The 18076-nt window shown below is 44.0% G+C and overlaps 5 non-coding genes across 5 annotated transcripts; all 5 read right to left on the bottom strand.

Moving 5' to 3' along the window:
- Positions 1-631: 631 nt before the first annotated feature.
- LOC138560813 (U6 spliceosomal RNA) lies at positions 632-738 on the bottom strand. Its single transcript, XR_011299279.1, has one exon. It is a non-coding gene; the product is annotated as a U6 spliceosomal RNA (small nuclear RNA).
- Positions 739-3143: 2405 nt separating this feature from the next.
- Positions 3144-3250, bottom strand: LOC138560812 (U6 spliceosomal RNA). The gene has a single exon (XR_011299278.1). It is a non-coding gene; the product is annotated as a U6 spliceosomal RNA (small nuclear RNA).
- A 5369-nt stretch (positions 3251-8619) lies between these two features.
- Positions 8620-8726, bottom strand: LOC138560811 (U6 spliceosomal RNA). The gene has a single exon (XR_011299277.1). It is a non-coding gene; the product is annotated as a U6 spliceosomal RNA (small nuclear RNA).
- Positions 8727-14060: 5334 nt separating this feature from the next.
- On the bottom strand, positions 14061-14167 carry LOC138560810 (U6 spliceosomal RNA). The gene has a single exon (XR_011299276.1). It is a non-coding gene; the product is annotated as a U6 spliceosomal RNA (small nuclear RNA).
- A 2405-nt stretch (positions 14168-16572) lies between these two features.
- On the bottom strand, positions 16573-16679 carry LOC138560808 (U6 spliceosomal RNA). Its single transcript, XR_011299274.1, has one exon. It is a non-coding gene; the product is annotated as a U6 spliceosomal RNA (small nuclear RNA).
- Between the last annotated feature and the right edge of the window lie 1397 nt (positions 16680-18076).

The raw sequence follows: 18076 nt of genomic DNA, 5'->3' as shown, positions 1-18076 counted from the left end.
AAATACCATATTTTCTTTGTTTTCTCTCTCTCTCCTCCCTGTCTCCTTCCCTCGCTCCCTCCCACCCTCCCGCACTCTCTCTTCCCCCCAGCCCCTCTCCCTCTCCCTACCATTAATTTTAAGTTTTCATGCACTGCAGCACATTGTGGCAATGGTATTTCACAATGGGACTGTTTGAAAGTTACAGAAATCAAAAAAGAAATCAACCAACTAAAAGCAGCCAAACCCGGAGTACACTGCTCAGCCCCATTTAAAGATTAAGGCCCAGAAGCAAGTAAAGCTGTAGTTCAGAGCGATATTTGCAAATAGCACCTTAAAGCAGTTTACGCTGGAGTGCACAACAAGGGGGAAAGTGATAATACTGAGTTTGGTAGAATGGGATAAAAAAAAACAAAAGAAGCGTGCCACTTGTAAAAGTACAAGTCAAGAAATTGAAGGGGACGGGGCTGTTCATTCAGTCAAGAGGACTCACAAGTAAAAGGCTCCTGAGGCATTAGTGTTGAATTTGGCGCAAAATGCATTGTGTTGTCGTGTAATATGAATGAACATACAATTTCAATCTTCAATAAAGAAAGATCTATTAAAAAATCAACACTTGCAAATTAAGAAAGTTTCTGTCCAGTCATGTTCCAAAAATAGTGAATGCTTTACGAATGTGCGTGTCATCCTTTAGAGCAGGGGCCGATTTAAATTTCCCATTATCATTCCAATATTAGTACATGTGTTGCAGAAGCAAGCGCAAAGGGAGAGTCAATCAAACCATTGATTAGGACCTCTGGTCAAAGGTTTGCCATACCAAATGTCCTTATTTCAGAGGGCAGAAAGTCCAAACACCATTTAGATATCGGGTGGTATGAAATGAAGAGGCAAACAACAACGAATAAGCATTCTTTGCTGCTGTATTGATCTGGCCCTAAAGGGTTTTAGTTTAATGCCAATTATATTTAAAGATATAAAGATTAATGGTCCAGGGTGCTTGCAAAATGAAAACCCCCTCCCCATCACAATGGCTGGGTCATACAAGCCTGAGAGCATCACAATAGACCCAATAGACATGAGAAAAACTCGGTACCTCTGAGTGTATGTGGGCCCATGGCTGTATCAAGGACAAGGCAAAAACAGGAGGTGGCTTAAGGAGTCAGCACCAGAGGCTGTCCGATTGAGCCCTGTAAGCAACAGATGTTGGACCATCCTATAAAGGATTCTGAGGCTGATTTCAATTTTAACTTTGCTGCTGATTTAAGGATTGCTCAACCTTCGACCCACGTCTAGTTTGCTTGGATAAGCCCTGGAAATCTTTTACAGCTTGTACTGGTGGGAGATGATGTGACTTTATCAACTGCAACGGGATATGAGGCATGTGTGCCACAAAAAGCAGGTCTAGGATTTTTTTATAAGAAAGCCGCTTTAAGAAGGGAACTTTGGGCAACCCCACTGAGAGCAAAAGTATTACACAAAAGGTAAGGGGGTCAGTGGGTCAACTGATACAATAAACTAACTCACAGTCAAATGTGCTAAGTCCAAATACTACCTGTTTCTACATTTTCCAGGCTTTTTGTTTCAGTTCTTAACAGATCCACTCCTATGTACCTCTGTGCTTTCAACAGAGTTTTCATTGTAATGGAGGGACATACAGTATGCCTTAAACATGCCTGGGCAGGGAAGACTATGTAAAAGCAAGAGTAGCAGACAGCTTAATAAATCATCAGCAGGACCCTCTAGACCTTCCCCAAAAAACATAACATGATTTCTATGCATGTATGTGCGTTGAACAGCACAAGTAATTTGGTTAATGTCAGTGGATAAATGTCACTTTCCCACAGCGCAGACAAAATCACTTGTACAGGCCCCTTCTGCAAAAGCATTACCGCTGTAGAAAGCAGTGAAAAGGTGAGGCAGTGTGCAGTCCCCCCACCCCCGACCCTGATCGGCCACGATCGGCCAAGGACCTCTCTATAAGAGCTGAGGGTGGAATTTTTCTGGACCTCAGTAACTTAGGGAGACATGGCTAAAGGGATCCTCAATCAACGGCCCAGCTTTTGCTCTGTGGCCTGTCCGAATATGTCTGTTCTCCAAATTACCTGCCGCTGCCCAGGTGTCAGATGGTGAGATGGAATGACCTCCCAGGAAGCATACTGGCAGATGATTTGCATAGGCACACCCCCTCTCCCTCTCTCTTAGCCCTGCTTACTCCACAGTAGCAAGTATCTGGGGAAAATATAGTGGTCGAGGTGGGGTAGCAGTAACTAGCAACTCTGAGAAAGTAAATCTGGGACACTTGGCGACCTGTGGGGAACAACTGCAGAGCTCAGTGCCCAGAAGTTTGTGGCACAGGGAGGAGGTCTGTTGGATTTCAGTAACTTGGAGACATGCAACCTGGTCGGGAGTGCTTCAGGTCTCCTTCCTTGCATGTTCCAAGCAACTCAACAAAGCATCAACAGGCTGAGATACCAACCACAGAGCCCCTTTCCACTTGATTAAAAGGCTAAAATCTTTTCCATGCAAATACATAGCCCCCAAATACCATATTTTCTTTGTTTTCTCTCTCTCTCCTCCCTGTCTCCTTCCCTCGCTCCCTCCCACCCTCCCGCACTCTCTCTTCCCCCCAGCCCCTCTCCCTACCATTAATTTTAAGTTTTCATGCACTGCAGCACATTGTGGCAATGGTATTTCACAATGGGACTGTTTGAAAGTTACAGAAATCAAAAAAGAAATCAACCAACTAAAAGCAGCCAAACCCGGAGTACACTGCTCAGCCCCATTTAAAGATTAAGGCCCAGAAGCAAGTAAAGCTGTAGTTCAGAGCGATATTTGCAAATAGCACCTTAAAGCAGTTTACGCTGGAGTGCACAACAAGGGGGAAAGTGATAATACTGAGTTTGGTAGAATGGGATAAAAAAAAACAAAAGAAGCGTGCCACTTGTAAAAGTACAAGTCAAGAAATTGAAGGGGACGGGGCTGTTCATTCAGTCAAGAGGACTCACAAGTAAAAGGCTCCTGAGGCATTAGTGTTGAATTTGGCGCAAAATGCATTGTGTTGTCGTGTAATATGAATGAACATACAATTTCAATCTTCAATAAAGAAAGATCTATTAAAAAATCAACACTTGCAAATTAAGAAAGTTTCTGTCCAGTCATGTTCCAAAAATAGTGAATGCTTTACGAATGTGCGTGTCATCCTTTAGAGCAGGGGCCGATTTAAATTTCCCATTATCATTCCAATATTAGTACATGTGTTGCAGAAGCAAGCGCAAAGGGAGAGTCAATCAAACCATTGATTAGGACCTCTGGTCAAAGGTTTGCCATACCAAATGTCCTTATTTCAGAGGGCAGAAAGTCCAAACACCATTTAGATATCGGGTGGTATGAAATGAAGAGGCAAACAACAACGAATAAGCATTCTTTGCTGCTGTATTGATCTGGCCCTAAAGGGTTTTAGTTTAATGCCAATTATATTTAAAGATATAAAGATTAATGGTCCAGGGTGCTTGCAAAATGAAAACCCCCTCCCCATCACAATGGCTGGGTCATACAAGCCTGAGAGCATCACAATAGACCCAATAGACATGAGAAAAACTCGGTACCTCTGAGTGTATGTGGGCCCATGGCTGTATCAAGGACAAGGCAAAAACAGGAGGTGGCTTAAGGAGTCAGCACCAGAGGCTGTCCGATTGAGCCCTGTAAGCAACAGATGTTGGACCATCCTATAAAGGATTCTGAGGCTGATTTCAATTTTAACTTTGCTGCTGATTTAAGGATTGCTCAACCTTCGACCCACGTCTAGTTTGCTTGGATAAGCCCTGGAAATCTTTTACAGCTTGTACTGGTGGGAGATGATGTGACTTTATCAACTGCAACGGGATATGAGGCATGTGTGCCACAAAAAGCAGGTCTAGGATTTTTTTATAAGAAAGCCGCTTTAAGAAGGGAACTTTGGGCAACCCCACTGAGAGCAAAAGTATTACACAAAAGGTAAGGGGGTCAGTGGGTCAACTGATACAATAAACTAACTCACAGTCAAATGTGCTAAGTCCAAATACTACCTGTTTCTACATTTTCCAGGCTTTTTGTCTCATTTCTTAACAGATCCATTCCTATGTACCTCTGTGCTTTCAACAGAGTTTTCATTGTAAGGGAGGGACATACAGTATACCTTAAACATTCCTGGGCAGGGAAGACTCTATGTAAAAGCAAGAGTAGCAGACAGCTTAAAAGAATCATCAGCAGGACCCTCTAGATCTTCCCCAAAAAACATAACATTATTTCTCTGCATGCATGTGCGTTGAACAGCGCAAGTAGTTTGGTTAATGTCAGTGGATAAATGTCACTTTCCCACAGCGCAGAACAAAATCACTTGTACAGGCCCCTTCTGCAAAAGCATTACCACTGTAGAAAGCAGTGAAGGTGAGGCAGTGTGCAGTCACCTCCGACACTTCCCTCCTCTGATCGGCCACGATCGGCCAAGGACCTCTCTATGAGAGCTGAGGGTGGAATTTTCTGGACCTCTGTAACTTGGGGAGACATGGCAAAAGGGATCCTCAATCAACAGCTCAGCCTTTGCTTTGTGGCCTGTCCGTATATATCTGTTCTCCAAATTACCTGCCGCTGCCCAGGTGTCAGCTGGTGAGATGGAATGACCTCCCAGGTAGGATCCTGGCAGATGATTTGCATAGGCAAACCCCCTCGCTCTCTTTCTTACCCCTGCTTACTCCACAGTAGCAAGTATCTGGGCAAAATATAGTGGTCGAGGTAGGGTAGCAGTAACTAGCAACTCTGAGAAAGTAAATCTGGGGAGCTTGGCGACTTGTGGGGAACAACTGCAGAGCTCATCTCCCAGAACTTTGTGGCACGGGGAGAAGGTCTGTGGGATTTCAGTAACTTGGAGACATGCAACCTGGTCGGGAGTGCTTCAGGTCTCCTTCCTTGCATGTTCCAAGCAACTCAACAAAGCATCAACAGGCTGCCATGCCAGCCACAGAGCCCCTTTCCACATGATTAAAAGCCTAAAATCTTTTCCATGCAAACACATAGCCACCGAAAACCATATTTTCTTTGTTTTCTCTCTCTCTGTCTCTCTCTCCTCCCTCCCTCCCTCCCTCCCTCCTTCCCATCCCCCATAACCCCCCCCCCTCCCTCTTCCTCTCCCTACCATTCATTTTAAGTTTTCCTGCACTGCAGCACATTGTGACAATGGTATTTCACAATCGGACTGTTTGAAAGTTACAGAAATAAAAAAAGAATTAACCAACTAAAAGCAGCCAAATCCGGAGTACACTGCTAAACCACAATTAAAGATTAAGGCCTAGAAGCAAGTAAAGCTGTAGTTCAGAGCGATGTTTGCAAATAGCTCCTTAAAGCAGTTGACGCTGGAGTGCACAACAAGAGGAAAAGTGATAATACTCAGTTTGGTAGAATGGGATAAAAAACAAAAGCAGCGTGCCACTTCTAAAAGTACAAGTCAAGAAATTGAAGGAGATGGGGCTGTTCATTCAGTCAATAGGACTCACAAGTAAAAGTCTCCCGAGGCATTAGTGTTGAATTTGGCCCAAAATGTATTGTGTTGTCGTGTATTATGTATGAAAATACAATTTCAATCTTCATTAAAAAAAGATGTATTAAAAAATAAATACTTGCAGATTAAGAAAGTTTCTGTCCTGTCGTGTGCCAAAAATAGTGAATGCTTTACGAATGTGCGTGTCATCCTTTGAAGCAGGGGCCAATTCTATTTTCCCATTTTCATTCCAATATTAGTACATGTTTTGCTGAGGTACATAGGAATGGATCTGTTAAGAAATGAAACAAAAAGCCTGGAAAAATGTTGAAACAGGTAGGATTTGGACTTACAATAAACGGACTCACAGTCAGATGTGCTATCCCTTGACCCACTGACCCGCTTACCTTTTGTGTAATCCTTTTGCTCTCAGCAGTGTTGTCCAAAGTTCCCTACTTAAAGAGACTTTCTTATAAAAAAAGATCCTAGACATGTTTTTTATGGCCCACATGCCTCATATCCCGTTGCTCTTGATAAACTCACATCATCTCCCACCAATACAAGCTGTAAAAGATGTCAAGGGCATAGCCAAGGAAATTAGACGTGGGCCGAAGGTTGAGCAATCCTTAAATCAGCAGCAAAAATAACATTGAAATCAGCTTCAGAATCTCTTAAAGGATGGGCCAACACTGGTTGCTTGCAGGGCGCAATCGGGCTGACGCCTTAAGGCAAGCGCAAAGGGAGAGCCAACCAAACCATTGATTAGGACCTCTGGACTTTCTGCTCTTTAACATAAGGACATTTGATATGGCAAACGTTTGACCAAACACCATTTAGATGTCGGATGGTATGGAATTAAGCGGCAAACAGCAATACATCAGCATTCTTTGCTGCTTTATTGATCTGGTCCTAAAGGGTTTGGTTTAATGCCAATTATATTTAAAGATAAAAAGATTCATGCTCAACGGTGCTTGCAAATCGACACCCCTCTCCCCATCACGATGGCTGGGTGATGCAAGAGTGAGAGCATCACAGCAGACCCAGAGACATGAGAAACACTCTGTACCTCTGAGTGCATGTGGGCCCATGGCTGGATCAAGGACAAGGCAAGAATAGGAGATGGCTTAAGGTGTCAGCACCCAGGCTGCCCCATTGCGCACTGCCAGCAACAGATGTTGGACCATCCTTTAAGAGATTCTGAGGCTTATTTCAATGTTAACTTTGCTGCTGATTAAAGGATTGCTCAACCTTCGACCCGCGTCTAGTTTGCTTGGCTAAGCCCTGAAAATCTTTTACAGCTTGTATTGGTGGGAGATGATGTGAGTTTATCAAGAGCAACGGGATATGAGGCATGTGTGCCACAAAATGCAGGTCTATGATCTTTTATTTGAAAGCCACTTTGGAAAACCCTACTGAGAACAAAAGGATTACACAAAAGGAAAGGGGGTCAGGGGGGCAAGGGATAGCACATCTGAATGTGAGTCATTTAATTGTAAGTCCAAATCCTACGCGTTTCGACATTTTTCCAGGCTTTTTGTTTCAGTTCTTAACAGATCCACTCCTATGTACCTCTGTGCTTTCAACAGAGTTTTCATTGTAATGGAGGGACATACAGTATGCCTTAAACATGCCTGGGCAGGGAAGACTATGTAAAAGCAAGAGTAGCAGACAGCTTAATAAATCATCAGCAGGACCCTCTAGACCTTCCCCAAAAAACATAACATGATTTCTATGCATGTATGTGCGTTGAACAGCACAAGTAATTTGGTTAATGTCAGTGGATAAATGTCACTTTCCCACAGCGCAGACAAAATCACTTGTACAGGCCCCTTCTGCAAAAGCATTACCGCTGTAGAAAGCAGTGAAAAGGTGAGGCAGTGTGCAGTCCCCCCACCCCCGACCCTGATCGGCCACGATCGGCCAAGGACCTCTCTATAAGAGCTGAGGGTGGAATTTTTCTGGACCTCAGTAACTTAGGGAGACATGGCTAAAGGGATCCTCAATCAACGGCCCAGCTTTTGCTCTGTGGCCTGTCCGAATATGTCTGTTCTCCAAATTACCTGCCGCTGCCCAGGTGTCAGATGGTGAGATGGAATGACCTCCCAGGAAGCATACTGGCAGATGATTTGCATAGGCACACCCCCTCTCCCTCTCTCTTAGCCCTGCTTACTCCACAGTAGCAAGTATCTGGGGAAAATATAGTGGTCGAGGTGGGGTAGCAGTAACTAGCAACTCTGAGAAAGTAAATCTGGGACACTTGGCGACCTGTGGGGAACAACTGCAGAGCTCAGTGCCCAGAAGTTTGTGGCACAGGGAGGAGGTCTGTTGGATTTCAGTAACTTGGAGACATGCAACCTGGTCGGGAGTGCTTCAGGTCTCCTTCCTTGCATGTTCCAAGCAACTCAACAAAGCATCAACAGGCTGAGATACCAACCACAGAGCCCCTTTCCACTTGATTAAAAGGCTAAAATCTTTTCCATGCAAATACATAGCCCCCAAATACCATATTTTCTTTGTTTTCTCTCTCTCTCCTCCCTGTCTCCTTCCCTCGCTCCCTCCCACCCTCCCGCACTCTCTCTTCCCCCCAGCCCCTCTCCCTCTCCCTACCATTAATTTTAAGTTTTCATGCACTGCAGCACATTGTGGCAATGGTATTTCACAATGGGACTGTTTGAAAGTTACAGAAATCAAAAAAGAAATCAACCAACTAAAAGCAGCCAAACCCGGAGTACACTGCTCAGCCCCATTTAAAGATTAAGGCCCAGAAGCAAGTAAAGCTGTAGTTCAGAGCGATATTTGCAAATAGCACCTTAAAGCAGTTTACGCTGGAGTGCACAACAAGGGGGAAAGTGATAATACTGAGTTTGGTAGAATGGGATAAAAAAAAACAAAAGAAGCGTGCCACTTGTAAAAGTACAAGTCAAGAAATTGAAGGGGACGGGGCTGTTCATTCAGTCAAGAGGACTCACAAGTAAAAGGCTCCTGAGGCATTAGTGTTGAATTTGGCGCAAAATGCATTGTGTTGTCGTGTAATATGAATGAACATACAATTTCAATCTTCAATAAAGAAAGATCTATTAAAAAATCAACACTTGCAAATTAAGAAAGTTTCTGTCCAGTCATGTTCCAAAAATAGTGAATGCTTTACGAATGTGCGTGTCATCCTTTAGAGCAGGGGCCGATTTAAATTTCCCATTATCATTCCAATATTAGTACATGTGTTGCAGAAGCAAGCGCAAAGGGAGAGTCAATCAAACCATTGATTAGGACCTCTGGTCAAAGGTTTGCCATACCAAATGTCCTTATTTCAGAGGGCAGAAAGTCCAAACACCATTTAGATATCGGGTGGTATGAAATGAAGAGGCAAACAACAACGAATAAGCATTCTTTGCTGCTGTATTGATCTGGCCCTAAAGGGTTTTAGTTTAATGCCAATTATATTTAAAGATATAAAGATTAATGGTCCAGGGTGCTTGCAAAATGAAAACCCCCTCCCCATCACAATGGCTGGGTCATACAAGCCTGAGAGCATCACAATAGACCCAATAGACATGAGAAAAACTCGGTACCTCTGAGTGTATGTGGGCCCATGGCTGTATCAAGGACAAGGCAAAAACAGGAGGTGGCTTAAGGAGTCAGCACCAGAGGCTGTCCGATTGAGCCCTGTAAGCAACAGATGTTGGACCATCCTATAAAGGATTCTGAGGCTGATTTCAATTTTAACTTTGCTGCTGATTTAAGGATTGCTCAACCTTCGACCCACGTCTAGTTTGCTTGGATAAGCCCTGGAAATCTTTTACAGCTTGTACTGGTGGGAGATGATGTGACTTTATCAACTGCAACGGGATATGAGGCATGTGTGCCACAAAAAGCAGGTCTAGGATTTTTTTATAAGAAAGCCGCTTTAAGAAGGGAACTTTGGGCAACCCCACTGAGAGCAAAAGTATTACACAAAAGGTAAGGGGGTCAGTGGGTCAACTGATACAATAAACTAACTCACAGTCAAATGTGCTAAGTCCAAATACTACCTGTTTCTACATTTTCCAGGCTTTTTGTCTCATTTCTTAACAGATCCATTCCTATGTACCTCTGTGCTTTCAACAGAGTTTTCATTGTAAGGGAGGGACATACAGTATACCTTAAACATTCCTGGGCAGGGAAGACTCTATGTAAAAGCAAGAGTAGCAGACAGCTTAAAAGAATCATCAGCAGGACCCTCTAGATCTTCCCCAAAAAACATAACATTATTTCTCTGCATGCATGTGCGTTGAACAGCGCAAGTAGTTTGGTTAATGTCAGTGGATAAATGTCACTTTCCCACAGCGCAGAACAAAATCACTTGTACAGGCCCCTTCTGCAAAAGCATTACCACTGTAGAAAGCAGTGAAGGTGAGGCAGTGTGCAGTCACCTCCGACACTTCCCTCCTCTGATCGGCCACGATCGGCCAAGGACCTCTCTATGAGAGCTGAGGGTGGAATTTTCTGGACCTCTGTAACTTGGGGAGACATGGCAAAAGGGATCCTCAATCAACAGCTCAGCCTTTGCTTTGTGGCCTGTCCGTATATATCTGTTCTCCAAATTACCTGCCGCTGCCCAGGTGTCAGCTGGTGAGATGGAATGACCTCCCAGGTAGGATCCTGGCAGATGATTTGCATAGGCAAACCCCCTCGCTCTCTTTCTTACCCCTGCTTACTCCACAGTAGCAAGTATCTGGGCAAAATATAGTGGTCGAGGTAGGGTAGCAGTAACTAGCAACTCTGAGAAAGTAAATCTGGGGAGCTTGGCGACTTGTGGGGAACAACTGCAGAGCTCATCTCCCAGAACTTTGTGGCACGGGGAGAAGGTCTGTGGGATTTCAGTAACTTGGAGACATGCAACCTGGTCGGGAGTGCTTCAGGTCTCCTTCCTTGCATGTTCCAAGCAACTCAACAAAGCATCAACAGGCTGCCATGCCAGCCACAGAGCCCCTTTCCACATGATTAAAAGCCTAAAATCTTTTCCATGCAAACACATAGCCACCGAAAACCATATTTTCTTTGTTTTCTCTCTCTCTGTCTCTCTCTCCTCCCTCCCTCCCCCATAACCCCCCCCTCCCTACCATTCATTTTAAGTTTTCCTGCACTGCAGCACATTGTGACAATGGTATTTCACAATGGGACTGTTTGAAAGTTACAGAAATAAAAAAAGAATTAACCAACTAAAAGCAGCCAAATCCGGAGTACACTGCTAAGCCACAATTAAAGATTAAGGCCTAGAAGCAAGTAAAGCTGTAGTTCAGAGCGATGTTTGCAAATAGCTCCTTAAAGCAGTTGACGCTGGAGTGCACAACAAGAGGAAAAGTGATAATACTCAGTTTGGTAGAATGGGATAAAAAACAAAAGCAGCGTGCCACTTCTAAAAGTACAAGTCAAGAAATTGAAGGAGATGGGGCTGTTCATTCAGTCAATAGGACTCACAAGTAAAAGTCTCCCGAGGCATTAGTGTTGAATTTGGCCCAAAATGTATTGTGTTGTCGTGTATTATGTATGAAAATACAATTTCAATCTTCATTAAAAAAAGATGTATTAAAAAATAAATACTTGCAGATTAAGAAAGTTTCTGTCCTGTCGTGTGCCAAAAATAGTGAATGCTTTACGAATGTGCGTGTCATCCTTTGAAGCAGGGGCCAATTCTATTTTCCCATTTTCATTCCAATATTAGTACATGTTTTGCTGAGGTACATAGGAATGGATCTGTTAAGAAATGAAACAAAAAGCCTGGAAAAATGTTGAAACAGGTAGGATTTGGACTTACAATAAACGGACTCACAGTCAGATGTGCTATCCCTTGACCCACTGACCCGCTTACCTTTTGTGTAATCCTTTTGCTCTCAGCAGTGTTGTCCAAAGTTCCCTACTTAAAGAGACTTTCTTATAAAAAAAGATCCTAGACATGTTTTTTATGGCCCACATGCCTCATATCCCGTTGCTCTTGATAAACTCACATCATCTCCCACCAATACAAGCTGTAAAAGATGTCAAGGGCATAGCCAAGGAAATTAGACGTGGGCCGAAGGTTGAGCAATCCTTAAATCAGCAGCAAAAATAACATTGAAATCAGCTTCAGAATCTCTTAAAGGATGGGCCAACACTGGTTGCTTGCAGGGCGCAATCGGGCTGACGCCTTAAGGCAAGCGCAAAGGGAGAGCCAACCAAACCATTGATTAGGACCTCTGGACTTTCTGCTCTTTAACATAAGGACATTTGATATGGCAAACGTTTGACCAAACACCATTTAGATGTCGGATGGTATGGAATTAAGCGGCAAACAGCAATACATCAGCATTCTTTGCTGCTTTATTGATCTGGTCCTAAAGGGTTTGGTTTAATGCCAATTATATTTAAAGATAAAAAGATTCATGCTCAACGGTGCTTGCAAATCGACACCCCTCTCCCCATCACGATGGCTGGGTGATGCAAGAGTGAGAGCATCACAGCAGACCCAGAGACATGAGAAACACTCTGTACCTCTGAGTGCATGTGGGCCCATGGCTGGATCAAGGACAAGGCAAGAATAGGAGATGGCTTAAGGTGTCAGCACCCAGGCTGCCCCATTGCGCACTGCCAGCAACAGATGTTGGACCATCCTTTAAGAGATTCTGAGGCTTATTTCAATGTTAACTTTGCTGCTGATTAAAGGATTGCTCAACCTTCGACCCGCGTCTAGTTTGCTTGGCTAAGCCCTGAAAATCTTTTACAGCTTGTATTGGTGGGAGATGATGTGAGTTTATCAAGAGCAACGGGATATGAGGCATGTGTGCCACAAAATGCAGGTCTATGATCTTTTATTTGAAAGCCACTTTGGAAAACCCTACTGAGAACAAAAGGATTACACAAAAGGAAAGGGGGTCAGGGGGGCAAGGGATAGCACATCTGAATGTGAGTCATTTAATTGTAAGTCCAAATCCTACGCGTTTCGACATTTTTCCAGGCTTTTTGTTTCAGTTCTTAACAGATCCACTCCTATGTACCTCTGTGCTTTCAACAGAGTTTTCATTGTAATGGAGGGACATACAGTATGCCTTAAACATGCCTGGGCAGGGAAGACTATGTAAAAGCAAGAGTAGCAGACAGCTTAATAAATCATCAGCAGGACCCTCTAGACCTTCCCCAAAAAACATAACATGATTTCTATGCATGTATGTGCGTTGAACAGCACAAGTAATTTGGTTAATGTCAGTGGATAAATGTCACTTTCCCACAGCGCAGACAAAATCACTTGTACAGGCCCCTTCTGCAAAAGCATTACCGCTGTAGAAAGCAGTGAAAAGGTGAGGCAGTGTGCAGTCCCCCCACCCCCGACCCTGATCGGCCACGATCGGCCAAGGACCTCTCTATAAGAGCTGAGGGTGGAATTTTTCTGGACCTCAGTAACTTAGGGAGACATGGCTAAAGGGATCCTCAATCAACGGCCCAGCTTTTGCTCTGTGGCCTGTCCGAATATGTCTGTTCTCCAAATTACCTGCCGCTGCCCAGGTGTCAGATGGTGAGATGGAATGACCTCCCAGGAAGCATACTGGCAGATGATTTGCATAGGCACACCCCCTCTCCCTCTCTCTTAGCCCTGCTTACTCCACAGTAGCAAGTATCTGGGGAAAATATAGTGGTCGAGGTGGGGTAGCAGTAACTAGCAACTCTGAGAAAGTAAATCTGGGACACTTGGCGACCTGTGGGGAACAACTGCAGAGCTCAGTGCCCAGAAGTTTGTGGCACAGGGAGGAGGTCTGTTGGATTTCAGTAACTTGGAGACATGCAACCTGGTCGGGAGTGCTTCAGGTCTCCTTCCTTGCATGTTCCAAGCAACTCAACAAAGCATCAACAGGCTGAGATACCAACCACAGAGCCCCTTTCCACTTGATTAAAAGGCTAAAATCTTTTCCATGCAAATACATAGCCCCCAAATACCATATTTTCTTTGTTTTCTCTCTCTCTCCTCCCTGTCTCCTTCCCTCGCTCCCTCCCACCCTCCCGCACTCTCTCTTCCCCCCAGCCCCTCTCCCTCTCCCTACCATTAATTTTAAGTTTTCATGCACTGCAGCACATTGTGGCAATGGTATTTCACAATGGGACTGTTTGAAAGTTACAGAAATCAAAAAAGAAATCAACCAACTAAAAGCAGCCAAACCCGGAGTACACTGCTCAGCCCCATTTAAAGATTAAGGCCCAGAAGCAAGTAAAGCTGTAGTTCAGAGCGATATTTGCAAATAGCACCTTAAAGCAGTTTACGCTGGAGTGCACAACAAGGGGGAAAGTGATAATACTGAGTTTGGTAGAATGGGATAAAAAAAAACAAAAGAAGCGTGCCACTTGTAAAAGTACAAGTCAAGAAATTGAAGGGGACGGGGCTGTTCATTCAGTCAAGAGGACTCACAAGTAAAAGGCTCCTGAGGCATTAGTGTTGAATTTGGCGCAAAATGCATTGTGTTGTCGTGTAATATGAATGAACATACAATTTCAATCTTCAATAAAGAAAGATCTATTAAAAAATCAACACTTGCAAATTAAGAAAGTTTCTGTCCAGTCATGTTCCAAAAATAGTGAATGCTTTACGAATGTGCGTGTCATCCTTTAGAGCAGGGGCCGATTTAAATTTCCCATTATCATTCCAATATTAGTACATGTGTTGCAGAAGCAAGCGCAAAGGGAGAGTCAATCAAACCATTGATTAGGACCTCTGGTCAAAGGTTTGCCATACCAAATGTCCTTATTTCAGAGGGCAGAAAGTCCAAACACCATTTAGATATCGGGTGGTATGAAATGAAGAGGCAAACAACAACGAATAAGCATTCTTTGCTGCTGTATTGATCTGGCCCTAAAGGGTTTTAGTTTAATGCCAATTATATTTAAAGATATAAAGATTAATGGTCCAGGGTGCTTGCAAAATGAAAACCCCCTCCCCATCACAATGGCTGGGTCATACAAGCCTGAGAGCATCACAATAGACCCAATAGACATGAGAAAAACTCGGTACCTCTGAGTGTATGTGGGCCCATGGCTGTATCAAGGACAAGGCAAAAACAGGAGGTGGCTTAAGGAGTCAGCACCAGAGGCTGTCCGATTGAGCCCTGTAAGCAACAGATGTTGGACCATCCTATAAAGGATTCTGAGGCTGATTTCAATTTTAACTTTGCTGCTGATTTAAGGATTGCTCAACCTTCGACCCACGTCTAGTTTGCTTGGATAAGCCCTGGAAATCTTTTACAGCTTGTACTGGTGGGAGATGATGTGACTTTATCAACTGCAACGGGATATGAGGCATGTGTGCCACAAAAAGCAGGTCTAGGATTTTTTTATAAGAAAGCCGCTTTAAGAAGGGAACTTTGGGCAACCCCACTGAGAGCAAAAGTATTACACAAAAGGTAAGGGGGTCAGTGGGTCAACTGATACAATAAACTAACTCACAGTCAAATGTGCTAAGTCCAAATACTACCTGTTTCTACATTTTCCAGGCTTTTTGTTTCAGTTCTTAACAGATCCACTCCTATGTACCTCTGTGCTTTCAACAGAGTTTTCATTGTAATGGAGGGACATACAGTATGCCTTAAACATGCCTGGGCAGGGAAGACTATGTAAAAGCAAGAGTAGCAGACAGCTTAATAAATCATCAGCAGGACCCTCTAGACCTTCCCCAAAAAACATAACATGATTTCTATGCATGTATGTGCGTTGAACAGCACAAGTAATTTGGTTAATGTCAGTGGATAAATGTCACTTTCCCACAGCGCAGACAAAATCACTTGTACAGGCCCCTTCTGCAAAAGCATTACCGCTGTAGAAAGCAGTGAAAAGGTGAGGCAGTGTGCAGTCCCCCCACCCCCGACCCTGATCGGCCACGATCGGCCAAGGACCTCTCTATAAGAGCTGAGGGTGGAATTTTTCTGGACCTCAGTAACTTAGGGAGACATGGCTAAAGGGATCCTCAATCAACGGCCCAGCTTTTGCTCTGTGGCCTGTCCGAATATGTCTGTTCTCCAAATTACCTGCCGCTGCCCAGGTGTCAGATGGTGAGATGGAATGACCTCCCAGGAAGCATACTGGCAGATGATTTGCATAGGCACACCCCCTCTCCCTCTCTCTTAGCCCTGCTTACTCCACAGTAGCAAGTATCTGGGGAAAATATAGTGGTCGAGGTGGGGTAGCAGTAACTAGCAACTCTGAGAAAGTAAATCTGGGACACTTGGCGACCTGTGGGGAACAACTGCAGAGCTCAGTGCCCAGAAGTTTGTGGCACAGGGAGGAGGTCTGTTGGATTTCAGTAACTTGGAGACATGCAACCTGGTCGGGAGTGCTTCAGGTCTCCTTCCTTGCATGTTCCAAGCAACTCAACAAAGCATCAACAGGCTGAGATACCAACCACAGAGCCCCTTTCCACTTGATTAAAAGGCTAAAATCTTTTCCATGCAAATACATAGCCCCCAAATACCATATTTTCTTTGTTTTCTCTCTCTCTCCTCCCTGTCTCCTTCCCTCGCTCCCTCCCACCCTCCCGCACTCTCTCTTCCCCCCAGCCCCTCTCCCTACCATTAATTTTAAGTTTTCATGCACTGCAGCACATTGTGGCAATGGTATTTCACAATGGGACTGTTTGAAAGTTACAGAAATCAAAAAAGAAATCAACCAACTAAAAGCAGCCAAACCCGGAGTACACTGCTCAGCCCCATTTAAAGATTAAGGCCCAGAAGCAAGTAAAGCTGTAGTTCAGAGCGATATTTGCAAATAGCACCTTAAAGCAGTTTACGCTGGAGTGCACAACAAGGGGGAAAGTGATAATACTGAGTTTGGTAGAATGGGATAAAAAAAAACAAAAGAAGCGTGCCACTTGTAAAAGTACAAGTCAAGAAATTGAAGGGGACGGGGCTGTTCATTCAGTCAAGAGGACTCACAAGTAAAAGGCTCCTGAGGCATTAGTGTTGAATTTGGCGCAAAATGCATTGTGTTGTCGTGTAATATGAATGAACATACAATTTCAATCTTCAATAAAGAAAGATCTATTAAAAAATCAACACTTGCAAATTAAGAAAGTTTCTGTCCAGTCATGTTCCAAAAATAGTGAATGCTTTACGAATGTGCGTGTCATCCTTTAGAGCAGGGGCCGATTTAAATTTCCCATTATCATTCCAATATTAGTACATGTGTTGCAGAAGCAAGCGCAAAGGGAGAGTCAATCAAACCATTGATTAGGACCTCTGGTCAAAGGTTTGCCATACCAAATGTCCTTATTTCAGAGGGCAGAAAGTCCAAACACCATTTAGATATCGGGTGGTATGAAATGAAGAGGCAAACAACAACGAATAAGCATTCTTTGCTGCTGTATTGATCTGGCCCTAAAGGGTTTTAGTTTAATGCCAATTATATTTAAAGATATAAAGATTAATGGTCCAGGGTGCTTGCAAAATGAAAACCCCCTCCCCATCACAATGGCTGGGTCATACAAGCCTGAGAGCATCACAATAGACCCAATAGACATGAGAAAAACTCGGTACCTCTGAGTGTATGTGGGCCCATGGCTGTATCAAGGACAAGGCAAAAACAGGAGGTGGCTTAAGGAGTCAGCACCAGAGGCTGTCCGATTGAGCCCTGTAAGCAACAGATGTTGGACCATCCTATAAAGGATTCTGAGGCTGATTTCAATTTTAACTTTGCTGCTGATTTAAGGATTGCTCAACCTTCGACCCACGTCTAGTTTGCTTGGATAAGCCCTGGAAATCTTTTACAGCTTGTACTGGTGGGAGATGATGTGACTTTATCAACTGCAACGGGATATGAGGCATGTGTGCCACAAAAAGCAGGTCTAGGATTTTTTTATAAGAAAGCCGCTTTAAGAAGGGAACTTTGGGCAACCCCACTGAGAGCAAAAGTATTACACAAAAGGTAAGGGGGTCAGTGGGTCAACTGATACAATAAACTAACTCACAGTCAAATGTGCTAAGTCCAAATACTACCTGTTTCTACATTTTCCAGGCTTTTTGTCTCATTTCTTAACAGATCCATTCCTATGTACCTCTGTGCTTTCAACAGAGTTTTCATTGTAAGGGAGGGACATACAGTATACCTTAAACATTCCTGGGCAGGGAAGACTCTATGTAAAAGCAAGAGTAGCAGACAGCTTAAAAGAATCATCAGCAGGACCCTCTAGATCTTCCCCAAAAAACATAACATTATTTCTCTGCATGCATGTGCGTTGAACAGCGCAAGTAGTTTGGTTAATGTCAGTGGATAAATGTCACTTTCCCACAGCGCAGAACAAAATCACTTGTACAGGCCCCTTCTGCAAAAGCATTACCACTGTAGAAAGCAGTGAAGGTGAGGCAGTGTGCAGTCACCTCCGACACTTCCCTCCTCTGATCGGCCACGATCGGCCAAGGACCTCTCTATGAGAGCTGAGGGTGGAATTTTCTGGACCTCTGTAACTTGGGGAGACATGGCAAAAGGGATCCTCAATCAACAGCTCAGCCTTTGCTTTGTGGCCTGTCCGTATATATCTGTTCTCCAAATTACCTGCCGCTGCCCAGGTGTCAGCTGGTGAGATGGAATGACCTCCCAGGT

This window comes from Ambystoma mexicanum, unplaced genomic scaffold (assembly GCF_040938575.1).
Source record: "Ambystoma mexicanum isolate Mex_15411 unplaced genomic scaffold, UKY_AmexF1_1 Mex_scaf48, whole genome shotgun sequence".
Lineage (NCBI taxonomy): Eukaryota > Metazoa > Chordata > Amphibia > Caudata > Ambystomatidae > Ambystoma > Ambystoma mexicanum.
This window is presented reverse-complemented; position numbering and strand designations above follow the sequence as displayed.